Raw genomic sequence first — 23,131 nt, forward strand, 5'->3', positions numbered from 1 at the left:
ATTATGTTATCAGGAAGACTTCAGGTCAACAGTAAACTATTAGTGTTTAAGTTTTTGAGGAGTCAAAAGTTATACAAGGATTTTTGACTGCATGGTTGGTAGTGGTGGCCCTGACTCCCCATGTTGTTCAGGAGTCATCTATAAAACTATAGTTTTATAAAACTATGAAACATGATGAACAATAGAATAGGTATTGTTTATTACCACACCCCCCATGTAGTCAAGCTACAGACTGTGAGGACATTTATTTTAAAAACTAGAATGTGTGCTCTCTTAAAATAGATTTTCTATTTATAAGTTCAAAGTGTATACTACATTGGTGGTAACACAATTTAGAACATACATCAAATAACATTTGGGAAATGAGACTATTAATGGCCTATCCCTTTTTTTTACAATAGCAATTACCTTATAAAGTAAGATTTTATGACCAAATATGAATAAAAAGTTAAAGTTAATATGATGTTGAGACTGAAGATTTGTTTATTTTACTAATATGTTCTTTTGCATTATGCTTTTGAGTTGCCAGGAGTTTGGTAAATATCCTGACAACTGGTATAGTTTATGACACATAAGTGTTCATTAAGTTTTTGTTTTGGTCTTGAGTGGTGACTAGTCACTTAGAAAAATTTTAAGAGGTAGAAATGTAGCTAGATAATCTGAAAACTTCCATTAGAGAAACAATCAGGTTTAAACATTCTGCCATGTACAGAGAAAACAAAAACCAGATACCAGCTATGCCATTAATTAAAACCATTCCTTTGTTTTACTCTTATTCCCTCTCTTCCCAAATCCTAGTGCAATCAGAAGCTAAAACTCAATGTGTATGTGGGACAAGGCTATGGAGAATAGCTAAAAAGGTAAAAAGACAAGGAGGTCACCATATCTCTCCCTTCCCCCACTGTAGGCTTTTAGCCTGGAACAGAACTGAGCTGTGGAGGAAACACATTAACTTACATGAAGTGCAGAGTTTTCATTATTAACTAGTCTGAATATATCACTTGCTAAAAAGAGACCATTATTGTGAATAAATGTGACCAAAGAAAGACTTCTTAAAATTAAATTAAATTAATTTAATTAATTAACTTAATTAAAGAGCATGCATGCATGCCCAACATTTCATTGAGTTAGAGGAAGGATATATCTAATGCATTTGAGCAGGAAATTGGGGGAAGAGAATTGAGTCTTTAATTTTTAATTAGGCTTCATGCTGGGGAATGAGCTCATGGGGCTTGAACTCACAACCCTGAGATCAAAACTGAGCTGAGATCAAGAGTCAGACGCTTAACCAACCAAATCACATAAGCATCTCTAGTTTTTAATTTTGACTGTATCCATTGGGCACACTTTTTCAGTGGAGTTGCCCGTTATTTTATTATTTTTTATTATTATGTTTATCAAGTAAGCACATTAAAAATCTAACTTCCTTCTACTAACTCTATTATTTTATTAAGAGAGAAAAAGATATCAGAACATAGACAGAGGGAGAGGGGTATTGGGGAAGAGAGATTGTAATTTTAGAATAATAGAAGTCCTTTACATCTGTAACTAACTTTATGGAAAAAAATGGATTATTTTGTCTTTGTTTTTCTCCCTTTTATCAAAGATAATGAAAACCACATCATTTGTGAACCATCACCCTAGTATACTTTCCGCTTGAGAAGGGATCAGTTAAGTAAATAACACTTGGACGCATGCCAACCTACTAACAGAATGGGCATGTTAAACTTTTCAGTCTTCTATTTACCAGTGGCAATATCCTAATTTAAAGTCAGTTAGGAGTTCCTGTTGTCTGCAGAATGTCATCATTTTTTCAATGAGTAGGTCAAATTTTTAACACTATACTTTTCCAGCTTCCCAGCTCTGTAGCTTTTCAATTCCTACTACTCACCTGGACCCCACCTAGAAAAGATTGTATAGAACCTATAGAACAAGTTCCCTGCAGACCTCTCCTACTAATGATACAATTGGACCATCTGGCTAAGGGCTGACCCAGTTCTTTGTTTTCTTCTCTGATAAAACTGGAAGACTTGAGGTCCTGCTGCTTGGGAGAGTAGGTGGATCAGGTTATATGTGCAGAGATGCTCTCTTTCTCTCTCTCTAGGCTCATAGTCCCCATTAGTCATGGAGTGCTATGGAAGAAATGGAAATCAACAGAAGCTCCTGGTGATCCATATCCCATTCCTGCAGGGGATTATACAAATTACATTCCTAACATGTTTTAGGAGACCCCTATTCATATTTTCAGTCTCTTGCCATTTCTTACTGTGTCCTTCAAGGTCTAACACTAAGCTGCTTTCAGTCTCTGCTCTCCTGATTGTGCATGTTTTCTGTTGCTTTAGGTCCCAGCTTGGTCATTGACTACTCTGAGAAGCTTGTCCTGAACTACCACGAGTGAGTGCGTCAGGTAAGCCTACTTCTCCCAAATGTAATGACCTTCTAAATGTCTCATAAAAGTCATAAAAGACAAAAACAGCTGATTCATGATAGCCAAGGAAATAGTAGTATCATCATGAAGACGGAGACATCATGAGGAAGGGCAGTACAATGTTCCAAGCTCATCTCAAAGAAATAACTTTCTAGAGATCACAGAAATCCTTTCAACCACATTGTTTAGTAGGAGGGAACATTTTTCTAGAGTAATTAAAAAATATATCATTTATGGAAAATGGCATTTCCAGGCCTTATCACCTCAGAATTTCAATCCCAACTTCTTTAACTTCTACATGTCAGAGAAAACTAGTGGTCTCTTTTAGGCCCTTGTAAGAGAAGGATTTGAGGGACCAATGCAAGGAGCAACAAGAAGTTTTAAGATTATTGTCCAATCCCTAGCAGTGAATGGGGAATGAGAGAATTCTAGTGTTTGCCTACAGAGACCACTTCATTCTGTTTTAACCATAGTCTTCTAAATTTTAGAAATCTTAAGACCTGCTAAATTATGTCTTAGATTTTGCACTTGACATGGATGGTGGGTTTTCTTCCAGAAAAACTGTAGAGTTACAGCAGAGCATAGCAGGACATCTGCCAAATAATGGCCAGCATGGGTTGCTGATTGTCCTTAATAACAAGACAGATATTTTATGGGATTCGAATGTGTCAGTTGAATGATCTTGCATGAAGGATTTTTGTTTTGTTCTATTTTTTATTTGAGAGAGAGAGAGCACAAGCGGGGGGAGCAGCAGGCAGAGGAAGAGGGAGAAGCAGGCTCCCCACTGAGCAGGGCACCTATTGTAGGACTCGATCCCAGGACTCTGGGATCATGACCTGAGTTGATGGCTGACCCTTAACCAACTGAGCCGCCCAGGCGCCCCTTGCATGAAGGGTTTATAACTCCTTCATCTTCTGCCTTCTTTGTAGTCTAGGTCTATCCCCAGAGTGATCAGTCTCCCTCAGGCAATTTGGATGGAAGGTTACTCATCTCATATGCCCCTCATACCACAGAAAGTGGAAGATAGGTTTGCGTTATCTCAGCTCTCCATGCCCCATCCAAACCATTATGTTTCTGCCCCTCTACCTTTTTCTAAGATAGTCTTTTCTTTTGAGACCATTGTGGCTATCACCTTCCAGCCTACTTCATCATAGTTATCTGCCATTTACCTCATCTGTCATTATCTATCATCTGTCCCCATCTAACATTACTATCTACCACTGAAGATCTATCAGTGAAGATCTTGGCAGCTGGCATCATCATCTGTGTCCTGCCATCATCCTGGATGACCTCAAAGTCCATATAGATAAATCATTTGTCATGCAGGCCTCACAGTTCCTTAACCTCCTCATCTCTAGTAACCTTTACTTCTGTTATACTTGATCCACTTAAATCCAGGATAATAACCTGTGATTTGCATTTGCTAGAGTTGTTCTTTCTATAAAATGTAGCATGGGCCTCTCTGAGCACAACTCTCCATCCTCTCAGCTTCTTCACTTTCTCCCATATCTTGGGATATCAAGAAAGCTTGGCTTGGAGAGAACATCAGTCAGTTTCCTTTATTTGCTCCCAGATTGGAGTCCCCTCCTGGTTTCTTTACATTCTCTAATCAATACCCTATTGCCAGTAAAACAAAACAAAACAAAACAAAAAACTCACTTGCACATTTTTCCTGCACCTACCCCTGTGCTATTACACATGCGTGGTTCCTAGTCTCAGCTGAATTGTCTGTACAGCCTGGCAAGACTTCTCTGTGCCCAGTCAACTCCCTCCTCATTTCATAACAGCTCCTTTAATAATTTTTTTTCCTAGTAAAAGCAGAGTTTTATTCTTTTTAAAAATTATTTTATTGAGGTCTGGTTAACACACAATGTTACATTTGTTTCAGGCATACAACAGAGTGATTCAGCAACTCTGTTGTGCTGTGTCCAGCACAAATGTCACCATCATCTGTCACCATACAGCGATATTACAGTGTCATTGACTGTATTACCTCTGTTGTGCCTTTTATTCCTGTGACTGATTCATTCTTGAACTGGAAGCCTATATCTCCCCTTCACCTATTTTGCCATCCTCCCAACCCTCTCTCTGGCAATGACCAGTTTGTTTTTCTATTTCTGGGTCTGTTTCTTCTTTATTTTACTTTTTAGATTCTCCATGTAAGTAAAATCATATCATATGTCTTTCTCTGTCTCTTATGACTTAGGTTTATCTATGTTGTCTCTAATTGCAAGCTCTCATTCTTTTTTCTGGTTGAGTAATATTCCACTATGTCTAGCCCGTTATATCTATCTATCTATCTATCTATCTATCTATCTACATCACATCATTATCCATTCATCATTCGATGGACATTTGGGCTGCTTCCCTATCTTGGCTACTGTAAATAATGCTGCAGTAAACACAAGGGCACATATATCTTTTCAATTAGTGTTTTTGTTTTCTTTGGGCAAATTCCCAGTAGAGGAATTACCATATTGTATGATATTACCTTCTTTTTAAAAGAGTTGTTTTTTTAAGTGATCTCTCCACCCAACATGAGGCTCAAACTCACAACCCCAAGATCAAGAGTCACATGTTCTAACAACCAAGCCAGGCAGGTGCCCCTCATACGACATTTCTAGTTTTAACTTTTGAGGAACCCTATACTGTTTTCCGTAAGGGCTGCACCAATTTACATTCTCCCCCAAAATGCACAAGTGTTCCTTTTTCTCCATATCCTCACCAACACTTGTTATTCCTTGTCTTTTTGATACTAACCATTCTGACAGGTGTGAGGTGATAATTCATTTGGTTTTGATTCACATTCTCCTGATGATTAGGGACGTTGAACATCTTTTCATGTGTCTGTTGACCATCTTCTTCTTTAGAAAATGTCTATGCAGGTCCTCTGCCCATTTTAATCAGATTATTTACTTTTTTGATGTTGGATTTAATCATTTTCTTATACTCTTCTTCCCTGGCCTCCAGCAGATGACTTATACATTACTTCACAGGGGAAATAAACCATCAAATAACAATTCCCTCAATTTTTGTGCCTTCTGATTTTCAATATTACCTGTTAGTACTTTCTTTACTCCTATAAATTCTTTTACCCACTTACTTACTCAACGAATATTAGAATTCCTACCGTGACCCAGGCACTATGCTAAAGTATAGAAGAAGAATGAATACATACAGTTTCAGTCAAGAGGAAGCAAGGCTTAAAATTGTAACAGTGAGGCACATGCAAAGACTTTTCCCCCCTGCATCTTCATATTTGCCCCCTCTCTTTCTCTTTGATTTATTAAGCTGAGGTGGGATCGTCTCTCCTTCATATCAAGATGGTCCAGTCTTTTCCATTTTAAGAAATGAAAAGACTCTCTGGATTCTTTTGATGTTACTAGAAACTATTCAGTCTTTCTCCTTCCCTATATGGCCAGGCTTTCTGAGAAAATAATCTTTGCTTGTCTCTACATTCTTCCCTTCTGTTAGTGCCTCAATCTACTGCAATATAAGCTTTCATGTTCACCACTCCACTGAAGCTACTCACTGAAGTCATAGATGAATTTTTTGTTGCCAAACAGTATGCACACATCTTGGCCTTTATTTTATGTCACTGCAGCCTTCCAGATCATTGACTCTCCCCTGCTTTAAAATTTCTCCTTTTCTTTTTCCTGACTTGATTCTTTCTTGACATTCAAATTACTTTTCGGAATGCTCCTTTCTAGACTCTTCCATGGGCAAATTGTTCCTCGCCTGACTCCTTAAAGTTGTATCTTAAGATGTTTTTTCATTCCACACAGTCTATCTGGGCCATCTTTTTCGTTCCCGTGTCTTCAGTTTCCATCTGTGTGATTCCAAATTTAGAGTTACAACCCAGATCTCTCTCCTACCAGGTACTTATTCGTTACCGGGTTTCTCTACCTGCATGCGTTATCAGCACCTCAAACTCCACACAACCAGAAAGAACCTTAACTTTCCACTCAGCCTTGTTGTCTTCTATTTCCTGTGTCAGTGACTGATTCTGCCATTCTAGGGATAATTCTAACATCTTTCCTCTCCTTTATTCTCAGCTTTCTATTTTATCAACAAATCAACTTTTACTCCCTACTGTCACTTAAATATAACCCCTCTTTGTATTTTCTAGTAGTTGCCATCACTGGCTTCGATTGCTACAATAATTTAAATGGTGTTCCCCTCCTCTGGTCTCTCAGAATCCATTTTGGCTAGAGAATTACCTTCATAGAAGGCACATGTGGCCATGTCCTGTCTTTGCATATTGTCATTCAGTGATTCCTTATTGCCATCAGCATACAGTTCTGTATTCCTTACCTCTCCTGTTCACCTCGCTTTATTCTTCCCCTATCCAAGGTGCTCTGATCTCTCCCATCTCTATATTTTTGTACATCTTCTTAACTCTGCATGTAAATCCACCCCTTATCACTTACTGTCCCAGCCTAACAGTCACTTAGACTTTCAGAGTCAGCTCAGTGTCACCTAACCAACAGACTGTCTTGCCTTCCCCCTTCCTGCTGGTCTGGGCTAACTCTTCTTTGCCTGAACTCCAGTATCGCCATCAGAACCCTTTTACATTTACTGTATTGATTGTAGACTCTGTTAACCTGTTGTTTCTTCTAAGAGATTTTCAGATTTAGGGGCAGAGACAATTCAAAATGGGTACAAAATAGGTATAAAGTAAGCTTATGTATCCTAATTAAAGCCTTTGTTGCCTGGCTATAAGTGCCATTTGTTTCCCAGTCTGGGTTCAGCGTGTGAGAGTTTGATCAGCTAACAGTTGGTTTAATAATGAATAGTACCCCACTGCCTTCTAATCTGATGCTAGGGTCATGGATTTACCCAGTGTAATATTTTGACTCCCTGCCTATTTTGCAACCAAATTGAGGAGCCTCCATCCATAGGCTTTCCTAAGGAAAGTCAATTGCAGATCATAGGCTCCACAGCTATCTGGTTGGCAGATTACTACAAGGGACTTTGACTCCTTGTTGGAATGAAGCAAACTTTAATCTCAGAGTGAAACAATAATGTTGCCAAAGCACTACTTCTCAGGCATGGCAGCAGTAATCCTGTAGAAATCAAGAAAATATTACCAATGTTAGGAAAAGCATCAGTTGGCTTCTCTATACCATAGCTTTACATCCTTGCCATGGAGAAACACACTTAGTGGGCAGACTGCCATAACTGTGTATATCACTATAGAAAATTTTGAAAATACAGCTCAGCTCAAAGAAAAGTGAAAGTTACTCAAGGTTTTATCTCCCAAGGTAGTTGGGAAATATAAATATTTCATCTATATTATAAATATAAACACAATATTATAATTTATATTAAATATATACTATAATTTATAATTATAATTTGTATTATAAATGTGGGGCTTAATTCACAACCCTGAGATCATGACCTGAGCCAAAATCAAGAGTCAGATGCTTAACTGACTAAGCCAGTCAGGTGCCAAGAATTTTTTTTAATTAATGAGCAATTAATGCAGGTAACTTAGTACAAAAAGGCATAAAGAAAAAATTACTCAAGGACTTATTATCCCACCAACTGTACATAATTAATATTATGTTTGTATACAATTCATCTAGTTTTAAGTATGTTTGAATACACTGACACATATATTTGTGTGTGTGTGTGTATATATATATTTCTATGGACCCATATGTGTGTATATGTACACTAGGTATGTATACGTGTATACTCCTAGAAGGTTGTTTGCACATAGAGACCCATGCACATATCTTCATTTGCTCAAGATTCATATTTTAGAAGGCTTCATTTAGCACCAAGTAGAGGAGGGATTTGAGGGACTCATCTGGAAGAAAAAACTAATTAAATATTGCTATAACCTTGCTGAGAAATGAGAACTGAAAATAAGATGGTGAAAGTGAGACTGGAGAAAAGAGAAATACAGAGATGTGGGAATGCTCTAGATGGCTGTCAGACTAGATTAGCGGACAAGATAGCAGACGCCAGCTGTGCCAGATGTGTATGCTATCTCCCAAGGGCATAAGGGCAGTGTTCTCTTTGCAGCGGTATTATCTATATGGAAGACCAACCTTTGAAATACAGATAAAGTTCCTAAACAACCCCAGTCAGTCAGACATTGAAATTTGCCCCGAATGAATGTTTGTTCCTTTTTCAGTAGGCATTTGCTTCTTAAATCATCTCCCTGTTAAAGAAACAGATTAATTTAATAAAATCATTCTCTTTAAACTTAAATTGAACTTTTACAGTCTGTTTATTCATCCATTCATTCCTCTGCTTATTCTTCTGTAACCGTGGGTTGAATGAGCACAATTTATGGAGTTGAACTAAAATGCAGAAAAAATTCACTAGGAATTTTTTCCTGTGACTGCTTAAAAACCTAGGCAGTCCCTTGTGTTTTTCTGCCCATTCAAGTAATAAAATGTTCTATCAGGGCCTTGGAGTCACACAGCTCTAGGGGTCATCACTTGCACTGTAGTCTTCGTGTATGAGTCTCCTAGAGTTTAGCTCCAGCAGATTCTAATGGGAATTGTGCCCCTGGAATTTTGCAACAGGACCTTGAGTTCTAAAGCCACATTCGTATCAAAACCATAGCTTTAATCCAATATTTAAGAATGTTTTGCCTAACATATTAAAGAATACTCTTCATTCAAAGGTGAGACTTCTCATCTACACTCTACCTTCATTCCAGGGCTGGGCCCACAGGCAAGCCAGCTATCTTTTGGGGAAGAGTCTTCCGTAAACCTTCTTGCTTCTGACCTCTAGGACTGGGGGGCAGAGTGAAAGGTAGAGAGAAGTGGGGTCCCTTTTATTGCCCTGGCCCTCAGTCTAGCTCTCCAAATGTGGCAGTGCCTCATCCTCAGTGCCTCTCAACTTCTGCCTGCCAGCTACTTGGGTTGTCTTCAATCCTCTCAGACCATCCTCTTGGACAGGACACTTTTTAAAGTGACCCCAGGTAATATTCCTACCATTAGTTTTCATCTAGTTCCTAGAATTCCCATACTTTTGACCCACTCTGAGAGGAGTGTGCCATACCTTCCTAGTTACCTGGCCCTATCCTGCTGTTTTAGTGTGCTTTAGCAGGCACAGGTTAAGAGGCAGACGTCATTACCTGGTACCCCTCACTCAGGACTGGGACTAGGGTCAACCTAGTGAGGCACTTGTCTTAAGAGCAAAATTAAAGGGTATGCCAAAATAATCAGCAAGGTAAATAATATTTTCATGAAACTTTTGAAAAAATAAATATTAATGGAAACAAATATGATGGGCAAGATATCAAATTTTATTTTTTTTTTTAAGATTTTGTTTATTTGAGAGAGACAGAGATAACAAGAGAGAACAGGAGTGGGGAGGAGAGGGAGAAGCAAACTCCCCACTGAGCAGGGAACCCATTGCAGGGCTTGATCCCAGGACCCTGGGGTGATGACCTGAGCCGAAGGCAGACATTTAACTGACTGAGCCACCCAGACACCCCAAGATATCAATATTTTACATAAAAGACAGGGTTAGTGCAGGAGATAGTGAATTCTATGACTGTCTTGAGGTACATTGCAAACAATTCTGATCATTGTTCACCCACAGTGCATCTATCTTTCCAATGAAATTTTCCTCAAAAAAAAAAAAAAATTCTCCCAATTGCCATGATTCTTTATACATGTTGAAATTTGAGCTCTGTGGTTTTAGAGCTCCCTTTGAAATGTATTTTGTGTATTGTTGTATTGGTCAAAATTTCCAATTTAAATTATAGTTATTCATCTGTCATCCATCTATCTACCCATCAACCCATCAGTCCACCCATTAATATACTACGGTTGTATATGAAGGAAAATAAAGATGATCTTTGGGGGCACCTGGCTGCTTCAGTCAGAAGAGCATGTGACTCTTGATCTTAGGGTTGTGAGTTCAAGCCCCACGTTGGGTCTAGAGATCATTTAAATAAATAAATAATTTTTTTTAAAGGACAGTTTTCAAAAACTAATGACTAATCCATTGTAACAGATGGCTAAACTAATGGCTGTGAAATAGAAATATTTATAGTTACAAAGGGAATATGAAATTGGTCTGTCTCACCAAGTAGGCCCTGAGGCCATATTGATGTATAAAATTAAAGGGAGTCACAGTACATTTTACTCTCCTGTTAGAGATGTCCCTTAAAACATGCCTGTTACCAGCTTCCCTATTCTGCTTACATCTCCACCTCTACAGAGTCAGTTCTTATGGGCTCTTCTGAAACAGCTCATTCTGTACTTTCTGATCAGTTTGTTGGGAGTGTAGAGACTCACCTTCAGAGGTAGAATGATGAGCCTGTATCATTCAGAGGAAAATGAGGGACCTTCAATCTACTAAATTGCCAGTTCCTTTGTAAAGAGTGTTTTCAACTATTTTAATATAGTGGATTAAGTCAAATTTTGTGTCAAAGAATACAGATATGCCTGTCATTATAGGCGCTGAGATTCTTTTGAAACTTATATTCAAAGTTTTTTTTTTTTAAGCTGACATATTAAAGGGGTAATTTAGTCCATAAACAGGTGTTGTCTATATAGCTGACTTCATACAGAGCTATTGGCTCCAATGATTCTGAGTAGTTAGGAAGAAGTCTCTAAAACCAATTAAGGCACCGTTGGCCTGTTTGTGTAACCCAGCACGGATTAGTAAGGTAGCCCCTGGAGTCCAGCTGCCGTGTATGGTTCAGTAACATCCAGGTGTCAGCTGTCATTACCTTGGTCCGTTGAATGACCCTGTTCTGTAAGCATAGCCTAAAATGCACCTGGCTCACTAAATGGAACTGTAATATGCTGGCCACAGAAAAGAGGATTTTACAGAACTGTTCCTCCTTGGAATAACATAATTGAGAATTGAATTAATCATGATCCAAAAAATTGTCTTTGCCCATGGCATAGGAATTCTAAAACCCCAAATGCCAAAACCTTACTCTGTAAAAATAATACAAAAACAGACACATAAATTGAATTTCACAACATGTTGTTTTCCTAAAATATACTGTCTGAAGAGTTCTTGCAAATCAGTTCCTGCTGGTTTGTAAATGACCATACAACAGCCCTCCTGCAGTGGAGGCCGGTTTGTTCAGAGAATGAATTAGGGCCCAGTGACACTGGGGACTCTACAGCCCCATCGTGGCAAGTGAGCAGAAGGCCAGTGAAAATGAAGCATTTATGAAGTTCACATTTCTTAACAAACATCTTCCAAAGAACAAAATGGAATTCAAGAAACATGTACAAGTTTACTTAATTTTTTTTTTAAAGATTTTTTATTTATTTGACAGACAGAGATCACAAGTAGGCAGAGGGACAGGCAGAGAGAGAGGAGGAAGCAAGCTCACCACTGAGCAGAGAACCTGACACAGGGCTCGATCCCAGGACCCTGGGTTCATGACCTGAGCCGAAGGCAGAGGCTTTAACCCACTGAGCCACCCAGGTGCCCCAAGTTTACTTAATATTCTTAATTAACATGAACATTGATGTGAAAGAATATATTTTACATACATATTTCAAATAACCAAATAAATCCCATTTTAGCCACTCCTAATTTAAAAAGTAGAATAGTAGCATAGGAGGCTTACTCTTTTCATGCTCACTCTTCCCAAAAGCACCAATGGCTCTCTGCCCTAAGCCCCGGAGAGGCTTAGACTGCAGGCTTTCCTCTGGTTGAGAACCATGCTCAGTCCGGCTAGCAGGTCCTGCAGGAGGTGCCAGGGAATGAAGACATCAGGAGCAACCCTCAAGTAATAATGGGCAGGAGCTGATAGATATCTGAGCATCTTTGTCCCTCAGGTGGGACGACTTTGACATGTATTCTCTACAGTGTTCAAGAGGTCCCCAGTGATACTGAGCCTCGGTTGCTCTCAGTAATAATCAGCTTATATTTCACCCTGTGTAGACTTCGTTTCTCCTCCTTCCCTTCCCATTTGACTTCTCTACTCCCTTACCAGTACCTGCTGGGATAACTTCCTACTTACACTCATATTCTTGCATCTGGGTTTGCTTCCAGGGACTCTAACAATTGCCAGTACTCTTGAAGATCCTTATTTTCATCCCAAATTTTAACGCTCTGTTTCTCTCCAACCAAGGGTAACTACTGCTTTGATTTTTTTTTTTTGATTGTTTATCATTGCTTTGCTTTTTTAATGGTTTAATTAGATATATTAAAGATATCAGTACTTGACAATACATGTTTAGGATTTCTTATTTAGAACTGAACAAATTTATTTCATAGTGTGTATATCCTTCTGTAATTTTTAAAGAACTAACCATTATGTGTCTGAGACTCATCCATGAATTACTTTTTGTTGATATGTCAATAAAGCTATGAATACGTCTGCCCATTGCTGCTGGTACACATGGACCAAGAGTTTACCTAAAAGTGAAATTACTGAGTAATAGACTCTGTGCATCTTCCTTTTTTAAAAGTCCCACTTCCTAGTAAAGACAGTAGTTCTAATACATATGTCTAATTTTCTTTCAAGGTCTCACTAAAGCTTTTAAAAAGACAAAAATCCACAGAGATGGGAAAAAGAGATGAAGCAATATCAGTAAAATTTTTAAATCTGGACAGGACAGGAAAGGACGACGGATGAATGGTAAACTGCTTGGTAGAACTGAGAAAGCCAAACTTAAGTTAGGGTAAGGGGTGAAGGGAAGGAATTGGAGTACGAATTTAATTTACACTGCAGAATCTTCAGAAGACCCCATAATTGGTGCCTCTGGAAGATGGGATTAAAGGAGCTAGCTGAAATATAGTGAACTGATTTAAAGTGTAAAGAAGCAGTTAAATTCTCAAATCACCTTCTCTATGCTAAGCCCATGAGCAATTGTCCCTCATAGTCAGCCGAGTTATTCTCCAGAGAAGCTAGGACAGAACTGACTGAGGAAAAGTAGACACAGCTGAGGACAAAAATACTGTAAAGAAACAGAAGATTAATTGAATGTGTGCCTATTAACTATTGAGAGATCTACCCTGTTCACTTTTAGAACACTGGAAGCCAGGCCTTTACTCTCTGTATAAGATTTTAGAAGAGTCTTCTCTGGGGGATCTGACCAGCCCACGGAGAAAGATCTGAAGAAAATGTCATTGCACTTTCCCCAACAAATGGCCCACCTAGATCCCCCAAAGGGAAGTTCACAGTTGACAAGCTTACCAGCGGTTTAGTCACAAACCTTGAAAAAGGAACATTTAGTTAAGGAAAAGAAATTTATTTTTTTAAAAAGACTTTATTTACTTATTTGACAGAGAAAGAGTGAGAGATCACAAGCAAACAGGCAGAGAGAGAGGGGGAAGCAGGCTCCTCAGGACCCCGAGATCATGACCTGTGCCAAGGCAGAAGCTTAACCCTCTGAGCCACCTGAAGCACCCCAAAAAGAAAAATATTTGTGAAAAGAAATCTCTAATCTGAAAGAAAGAGCAAAACAAATTGATGAAATTCTTTTAGTTCTATGTTGGAAGAATAAAACCTCAAAAATAAAAGTAGGAGTGCAGGGCGCCTGCATGGCTCATTTGGTTGGACCTTCTCTCCAGCGGCAAACTGAGCGTCTTGGGCTCAGGTTGTGATCTTGGAGTCCTGGGATCAAGTCCTGCATTGGGTTCCCTGCTCAGCGGGGAGTCTGGTTCTCCTCTCACACTTCCCCTTCTCATGCTTTCTCTCTCTCAAATTAAAAAAAAAAAAAATCCTAAGAAAAAAGTAGGAGTGTAACCATCATTAATATTTTCAGAAATTTAAGAATATATGTTTCTTTGGAACAAAAATAGCATGCCATGAAAATCGAACAGAGAACCAGAAACCACTCTTAGAAATTAAAAATAAGATGGAAGAAATGAAATACTTAACAAAAGAGTTGGACGATAAAAAAACATCCCAGAAAATATATTTAAAAGAAAAAAAAAAAATTAGAGCAACAGTCTAGGAATCATAATGTTTAAGAAACAGAAATTCAGAATGTGAAGAACGGAAGGCAGGAAGCCATGTAGCATGTAAGCCACAAGAAAATTCCCCAAACTGAAAGATGTTTTCCACACTGAGTGGGTCCACCAAGTACTTGGTACAGTGGGTGAGAATAGGACCACACTCAGGCACAAAGTGAAGTTTCATGTATGTGGGGAAAAACAAACAATTTTATAAATTTCTGTGATTCTGGGGGGTAGGGTGAGGTGACAAGAACAGGTGCCATACACATCGTAATCATAATGGGTTTAAATTTCTCAACTGCATCCTGAAGGTTAGATGATCAAGGAGCATTGCCTTCAAAATGTAAAGGAAATTGTTGCTTACTTTTCTAATTTAGAATTCTATCCAAACTGTCAACTGAGTATTAGGATGTTTTCTAGTTACACTGGAATATTTTCTCAAAAAATTTATCTCATAAACATCTTTTCTGAGAAGTTACTGGAGGACAAATGAGCATTTGAAACTTGGATTTAAAAAAACCTTTAAGACAGAGTTAAAAAATAGGGGGAAAATGATACCAAATAACTTTTTCAAAGTGGTATATCAGTGTCCCATCCGTAAAACAGTGTATGTAAGAGTACCTTAGCCACATCTTCATTGATAATTATTTTTCCTTCTAAAAATTTGATAGTGCTAATTTTGAATCTGTCAACCTGACACATCATTTTTGTCTTATGGGAAAAGTTTTAAAAGAGCAATTTAATTCCTTTAATTATAATAGTATATATAAATATATAGTATAATAATATAATATATGTAATACATATGTTATATATTATATTTAATACTCTAATTTTTACTACTATAAATACATATTTTATATTTTTAGTCAGTTTCACTCAATTCTTTGTTTCTAGATGTTTTTCTTTTGTCTGTTACTAAAATTTTTTTCACTAATATATAAAATCTGTCTGTTTTGGTTTTGTCTCCTCTTCTTTTTATTTTCTTGGTCATTAAACATGAAATATTTATTCACACTCACTAATAACTACAAAAATAAAAATTTAAATAACAATGTGATAAAATATTCTTTCCTTCAAATATCTCCTCTTCATTTTGTATGTTGTAGGTCACTCACACCTAAATGGCTATTTTCCCCCTGAACTTAATGACTCTAAGAAACTTTATATGTGTGCAACGTGTATGTATGAATCTATAGCTCTTACTACAGAAGTAATTTATGTTTATTGTTGAGAATCAGAAAATGCAGATAAGCAAAAAGGAGATAAGAACCTTCAATAATCCCTTCATTTAGGAATTGCCACTATTCATATTTATTTTAGGTTGGGTTCCCTGAGAGACAGACTTGAAGACAGATAACTCAGTGCAGCTTACTGGGGTGCTCTTGGGAAAACCCCGGTAAGTGAGTGGAGGCAGCAGGACTGGGCAGTGGGGAGAAACTAGTCTGCTTTGTCATAGCAACCAAGTCCTTAACCAGTCCTCTGAGGAAGTCTGGAACTGGAAAAACCCTTCAGAGTTGCGCCTCACTCAGACGAGTGGTTTGGAGTTTTGTTCTGAACTCTCATTGCGCAGGGACAGGACAGAGTTTGCCCCTGGAGAGAAGGTGCAACCAGGAGCTGGGCAGCTCCCTTAGGCCTGGGACAATTTCTTGGCCCAGCTGTAAGCTGACACTGGCAGCTGCCAATGGTCCCGACAACCTGGGCAGTGAGTTCCTTGTGCGTATACGTGGTGTGGTATGTGTAGGGCTGGAAGTGGCTGGGGTGAGAGGTCAATCTTGTCAGTATATCCAGCATCCAGTAAAGTCTATCTCTTGCCTTACGTGGATCAACTTGCTTAATGTAATAAGTCCACTTCATCTGGAAACAGTTCCTCGGGGCACCTGGGTGGCTCAGTGGGTTACAGCCTCATGCCTTTGGCTCAGTTCATGATCCCAGGGTCCTGGGATCCAGCCCTGCATCGGGCTCTCTGCTCATCGAAGAGCCTGCTTCCTCCTCTCTCTCTCCTTACCTCTCTGCCTACTTGTGATCTCTGTCTGTCAAATAAATAAAATAAAATCTTAAAACAAAAACAAAAACAAAAACAAAAACAAAAAAAACCAGTTCCTCGAGGATGCTGATGGGTCTTTCTTTCTGGGGAAACGTGGATGGTTAGTGTGGAGAGCTGTTAGCCCCAGGAAGGCAGCTCCCCTTGGGGAGATGACTGAGTTTATAATCTCTCCCTTTCGTTCCGCATTCTAGATTTGCCATGCCTTAAGAGATTTCCCTGAGGAGCCTGGGACTCTGGCTCACACTGTGGCAGCCGTACTTACCCATTTTCCTCCAAAGTTTAGGAAAGAAATACTAAAGGACTCTTCAGTAGATCATCTGGGTACCAAACCTATTTTTTCCTGCTCCCACAGTGCGAGAACAACCCTATCTTCTGACACTCTGTCATTAATTATTCCTCCCATCCAGATGGTGAATTCTTTCCTTCTCTATTGGCCTCTTGGGAATAGAACTCCTAATTCATAGAGGCTAGAGCTGGGATGGGAAATGGTGGCAACAGGGCAACTTTTACTTTTACTCTTTATTTCTCAGACCCCTGTATTCTCCATGTTGAAGCCAGAGCACTATGTAATGGTTATTTCTAAGTATATGCTGTGTCCCGGAGGCTGGTGCCCCTTTCTGCCAGTGTGTGCACATATCCATTCAGGCAAAATTCCTGAATTAGATTTGATGACCAAATGCCCATAGTAAAATCAGCTCACACAGATGAAAGTACGTGTTCCTTTCGAGGTCTAAGCCACGGCAGGACACCCTGGGCCGTCTACAAATGCTCTCCGCCTATTCCATTCCAAATTGTTTGCTCTGCCTGGCAAGTAGCAGCCTGGGTTAGTTCTGCCCAGGAACCCTGCTCTGGAATGGAAGAATGGATTCTGATGTGGAATTGTCCTGTCAAATAGATTGTAAAAAGAAGGATGTGATTGTAGCCGGGAAACGCAAAGGGAAACATTCGCTAATATCTCACTGTCCTAAATAGTTAAAAATCCCTAGTGGGGAATAACAAACTTTATATTCCAAAAAAATAAATTATATCTTCCAAGAAGAAAGGAGTCTGTTTCTGAAAGAGGTCAGTTTGGGCAAGTTGAAAATGGGAATACAAACTTCAAAGAAAACAGTTCTTCCGACTTAGGTAGCCTATTGAATGATTAACTGGCTGAAATGTCACTGATGGTTATGACTGTGCTGTCTAACAAGCTTGTTTAGGGCAAATAAAGGAACACTTAGAGGATTATGCTGGAATAAGCAGATTCCAGCAAATGTTGTTTGTCCTCCTTTGCAATAAAACATTCACCTCAGCCTTTCTTTTTTTTTTTTTCCCCCTCACATAAGAGATAACCAAAAAATTGGTGATGACTTTCTGTTTAATTGGCACGTATAGGGAGTAACATGGAGGAAGGAGGTCTAGAAGGAGAAAGAGGAATAGATAGACTAAGTAAGGATCATCCACAAGAAAAGCTCCCAGCTGGGCTGTCATCGGATCTCCATCCCCTTGCTCGGTGGTGTGAGAAGGGCATGCTGCTTCTCCAGCAGGACCGCAGAATGAGGATGTATGTTTGCGGGCCAACAAAGATGGTGCAGGTGATGTCCACACTGTGATCTCCATTGATCTGGGATCAACAGCTCACATAGAAAGGCCTGAAGTGACCTTTGCTCAGAAGCAGGTGGTGAGCCCATTGGGGCCCTTCTGCTGTGACAGCACTGACAGGGACTTTGCCGAAGGGACTTTGTAGCCAGACCAGAGTTCATCTTCTGGCTCTGCCAACTGCAAGCTTGTATGGCTTTGGATAAGTAACCTAATTTCCTCTGCTTTGTTTTCTTGTCTGAAAAATGGGGACAAAATTATCTACATGATGAGACTTGTAAGGATAAAATGAGTTAGTGTATGGAAAAGGCCTGGCACATAGTAACTGCTCAATAAATGTTCACCTCCTTTCCTGCACTCTGCGAGGAGGCCTTGCTATAATGCAGAGAATGACTCTCTGGTAATTCTATAGAAAAGTCCTCCATAGGCATGAAATCACCTGCCAGTGGTGCCCAGGACCCAGGCATTATGGCTCTTGCAGGCTGACTAAGGTGCAGGGCTCAGGGCAGAAGGATGTTCACTATACCTGTGGCAGGGCAGTCATCAGGTTCTCTTCCCTGGCCAGAGTAGAGCTCTTCAATAGCCCTCTTCCCATCTGGAATGTTTGAAGGGTTTGAATGTCCCAGGGTTTGAAGAAGCTCCAAGCTAGAGCAACAAGGAAGGTACCTCCTCTTCTAAATCTCCTTGAAATATTTGCTCTCTGTGATAGACTTGAAACAGGCTGCTTTTCCTCAGGGATGCTCTTTTGCCTGTCTTCCCCAGGGCCTCTCTCGAAGCTCTTTTTTTCTTTTTTAAAGATTTTTTTTTCTCTCTCTTTTTTTAAAAGATTTTATCTATTTATTTATTTATCTATTTATTTATTTATTTATTTGCCAGAGAGAGAGAGAGAGAGCACATAAGCAGGCAGAGTGGCAGGCAGAGGCGGAGAGAGAAGCAGGCTTCCTGCCAAGCAAGGAGCCTGATGCAGGACTCGATCTCAAGACTCTGGGGTCATGACCTGAGCCAAAGTCAGCGGCTTAACCGTCTGAACCACCCGGCATCCCTGATCCCTTGGTTCTGATAGTGAACAGTGATTGTCAGACCTCTGGTGTGGCAATCTGTAGTAATCTTTGCCCTCCCAAATTGCTCCTGGATGTTGAGTCAACCCATCAGGCCATAGATGATAAATCAGAACAAGAACCTTTGCCCTTACTGCAGATCTAGAAACAATTTGGTGAATTACCAGTAAGCAATATTTATCACATACAGAATGTCAGCTCTCCCTTTGCCCCTCTCGGTCTAGGGCATGCCAACATCCAATTTGTTTTTGTTCCAATATGAGAGGACTTAATTTCATCATTCCGGCCTGCTGCAGTTAAGTGTTCTCCAAGCATATGATCTATGAGGAGGAGGAAGAGGACTGATAGTGGATCTAATCTTTCAAGGCAACTATAGATAATATAGAAGAATAGGAAATTCTGGAAGCCATCATTTATTTATTTACCCCACAACTTATTTTTTAAATTTTAATTCCAGTGTAGTTAACACACAGAGTTATATTAGTTTCAGGTGTTCAATATAGTGATTCCACGCTTCCATATATTACTCAGTGGTCATTAAGATAAATTTGTTTTGATTCCCATCACTTATTTCACCAATCCCCCCACCGACCTCCTTTCTAGTAACCATCCATTTGTTCTCTATAGTTGAGAGTCTGTTTTTTGATTTTTTATCTTTGCTCATTTGTTTTATTTCTTAAATTGTAGGTGTGAATGAAATCATATGGTATTTGTCTTTCTCTGACTGGCTTATTTAGCTTAGCGTTATACTCTCTAGATCCACCCATGTTATTGTAAATGGCAAGATTTCATTCTTTTTAATGGCTGAATAATATTCCATAGTGTGTGTTTGTGTGTGTGTGTGTGTATATACACTACATCAAAATCAAAAGCATCTGCAAACAAAGGTAAAAACCAAAAAAACCAACAAAACTAGAAGAAAATCTACTGCATAGGAGAAGGTATTTGCAAATGACATATCCAATAAAGAGTACAGAGCTTATGCAACTCAACACCCAAAAAACAAATAATTCAATTAAAAAATGAGCAGAATACACGAAGACATTTCTCCAAAGGAGAGATCCAGATGGCCAGCAGACACATGAAAAAATGCTCAACAGCACTCATTTTCAGGGAAATGTTAATCAGAACCTTATGAGACATCACCTCACACCTGTCAGAATGGCTAAAATCAAAAACTCAAAGCAACAAGTGTTGGTGGGATGTGGAAGAAAAGGAGCTCATTCTCTGTTGGTGTGAATGCAAAACAGTACAGCCACTGTGGGAGATGGTATGGGGGTTCCTCAAAAAGTTAACTGTAGAACTATCCTACAATCCAGGAATTTGCACTACTGGGTATTTACCCAAAGAATACAAAATTTGAAGGCATATATGCACCCCGATGTTTACTGCACCATTATTTATATTAGTCAAACTATGAAAGCAGCCCACGTGCCCATCAATAGATGATTGGAAACCATCATTAGCTTACTTCTCTCCCTGTTGAAATTCAATCTTTTACATCTCTCTTTCCTATGTAGATGGAATATGTTGTACTTCTGTTGAGACGAAAAATCCAGATAATTAGAGAGAGGATAAAGTTTTCAACGAGTTGCTCTTCCAACTTCTGTGAGTCTCTCTAATAAAAGTGTTAATCACTGAATCATTACTTCATTGGCTTTGTGTGGCTAGGCCTTTAGTCTTAAGATTGTAAGCAGTTAGAAGAAAAGAGCAATGTTTTAGATCAGCAATTCTCAAATTTCAGCGTCCATCAGAATAACCTGGAGTGGGGTGCCTGGGTGGCTCAGTGGGTTAAGCCTCTGCCTTTGGCTCAGGTCATGATCCCAGCGTCCTGGGACCAAGCCCCGCATTGGGCTCTCTGCTCAGCAGGGAGCCTGCTTCCCTTCCTCTCTCTCTGCCTGCCTCTCTGCCTACTTATGATCTCTGTCTGCCAAATAAATAAATAAAGTCTTAAAAAAAAGAAAGAATAACCTGGAGGGCTTATAAGAAACTCATCTTGCTCAGCCTGACCGCCTGACCCTTGGCAGATCAGGCCCAGAGCCTAAGCATTTGCATTTTCAACAGGTGCTGCTGGTGCTGAGGTCAGGGAACCACACTTTGAAAATTGCCAGTTTATATAACAAAAGCCCTACCATTTGGAACTGTTAGAGAGCAGAATTATTTTGTAATGCAAAGTATGGCATATGTGATGGAGGGCAGACTACTAATAATGAAGCAACTGACTCTTTGGGACTCAGTTTCATCATCACGAAGTCAGGAATGAGAATAATGCCTGTATCACAGAACTGCAGGCAAGATGGGATAAGGTCACGTGGGAGAAAGAGCTTGGTAAACGGCAAAGCACGGTCTAAGCTTAACAGATCCTGGATGTGGCTTCAATAGTCAGGTTTCTCTTCTTGAGAATAAAAGCTTTTATTTTAACTTCTGGTATAGAAATCTTTCATCATCACCATCATTGTGCTAATAGTACTGATAATCGTGGTCTTCTAGTCTCCTAGCATACTTTCTGGGCTGGGCACTTAACACATTTTGTTTATAGCTTCTGAAAACCTTATGTATTTTATCATATAAATTTTTAAATCATAGTTTATCATATAAATTTATCATGTAAATTTTTGCTTACTTAAAGGAATATAGACAGAATTTAAATTTTTTTCGAAGATGGAGGAAGAGGCCATGAAGTAAGCAGAACATGCAGCCAAAGCTCAAGAGGGCAAGGAAGTGGCCTTTAGCAGGAAGGCAGCTGTGCTGACCCATTTTAGACTGTGGATCTCCTGTTTTAAAGCCATACATTTGTGGGTAGGATTTTTCCTACCAGTGATAGGACACTAATACAATGTCTTTGAAAGGCAAATTTTAGAAAATTGAGTACAGAAAGGTTGTTGACATATTTCATTGTCCAGGTGTAGTACATGTGAAAACCAATGTGCACCGGTAGTGTCCAGGTACTGTCTCTTCGTGTTCAAGTTCAGGAATCGTCTGCTTGTGTTTGTCATTGTCGTATGTGATCCTCCTCTCCTCCCAGATTTCATAATCTCCACTGAGAGAAAAAGAGAGCAACTCTCTTATACTCACAGTGTTGTGGCTCTTTAGAACCTGTTTGTATGAAAATAGTACCTTGTTGCTTTTGCCGTTCCCTGATGCCATTTACTTGTGTTGGTTATATTCTTACTCTAGCACCAGCACGTCCCATGTACTGCTTACGCATCCTGGCTGTCAGTGAGTCGACCGGCATCTGGTGGTGATCAGCATCAATGCAAGTCTTAGAATAAGCAGAAGAAAAAGAGGAATGATAATTTTTGGTCTTATTAAATCTGCTTTTTCAGAATCTGATAATACAAAATAGGACAACATATCTTACAACTATGTTTTTCCTGAATTCTTTAGGCCACATTTACTGCATTACTCCTTAAAGGGGATCTCATTCAGTGTTGACTTCTCTCCTGCCTTCTCTATAGCTACTAGCAGGTGAGTGAGAAGTACATTATGTCCTTCCAATAGCACAGCCTATGACAGACTTGGGAAAGCAGATTTACAGCACTGATCAGAAGCAGGAGAGGCCATTGATAGAAAAGGCCCATTTTGCAGAATGACAGTCTAGAAATACCTTCTAGGAGATAGGCACAGCACTCCGAGAAAACGTTGTGCTTCTGGCTGGTGTGGAGCTTTGTGGAGATGGTTAGGTAAGTGAAGTGTTTGAAGCAAATGCATAGGTTGGAGAACATGCTCTGGTTAAATGGGTTTGCTAACAATCCCTGCCTCAGCCCCTTCAGAAGCTTAGATCTTGAGACAGGCCGAATATCCAGACACTTACCTAGGATTTCTGACTTAAAATGGATCAGGACTAGAAAGGTAAAGAAAAGAAACAAATCTCCAGCATTCACTGCTTTTTATTGGATCTATTTAAACCACTTAAGGACCGTGGAGTGATTGTGGCCATCACTCTCCAATTGGGTGTCTGACTGAGTTGACTTAGAGGTGGAACAAGAGGCTGAGTGTTCTTTTAGGGGTGTTTCTTCATTTCATCTTCAAATACAAGAATGAGGTATTAATGATTTCTCCGAATAGCCTCTATCAAAGAGTTCTGTTGTCTGGATTTCTTGGGGATCT

General features: G+C 39.4%; 1 protein-coding gene and 2 long non-coding RNA genes across 4 annotated transcripts in view; 2 read left to right on the plus strand and 1 right to left on the minus strand.

Annotated features, from left to right (window-relative positions):
- The window catches only part of LOC116584649, a 47,367-nt gene extending 27,647 nt beyond the window's left edge, over nucleotides 1–19,720 (plus strand). Inside the window, exons 2-4 of the long non-coding RNA XR_004283272.1 lie at nucleotides 2,343–2,407; nucleotides 15,662–15,737; nucleotides 19,709–19,720. This is a non-coding gene — a long non-coding RNA (uncharacterized LOC116584649). The remainder of the gene's footprint in view (nucleotides 1–2,342; nucleotides 2,408–15,661; nucleotides 15,738–19,708) is intronic.
- The window catches only part of FABP2 (fatty acid binding protein 2), a 34,987-nt gene that overhangs the window by 3,728 nt on the left and 8,128 nt on the right, over nucleotides 1–23,131 (minus strand). The gene's annotated exons all lie outside the window — the stretch shown is intronic.
- Nucleotides 22,658–23,131, plus strand: part of LOC116584650 — a 40,144-nt gene continuing 39,670 nt past the window's right edge. Inside the window, exon 1 of the long non-coding RNA XR_004283273.1 lies at nucleotides 22,658–22,704. This is a non-coding gene — a long non-coding RNA (uncharacterized LOC116584650). The remainder of the gene's footprint in view (nucleotides 22,705–23,131) is intronic.

Source organism: Mustela erminea, chromosome 2, assembly GCF_009829155.1.
Source record: "Mustela erminea isolate mMusErm1 chromosome 2, mMusErm1.Pri, whole genome shotgun sequence".
In the NCBI taxonomy this organism is placed as follows: domain Eukaryota; kingdom Metazoa; phylum Chordata; class Mammalia; order Carnivora; family Mustelidae; genus Mustela; species Mustela erminea.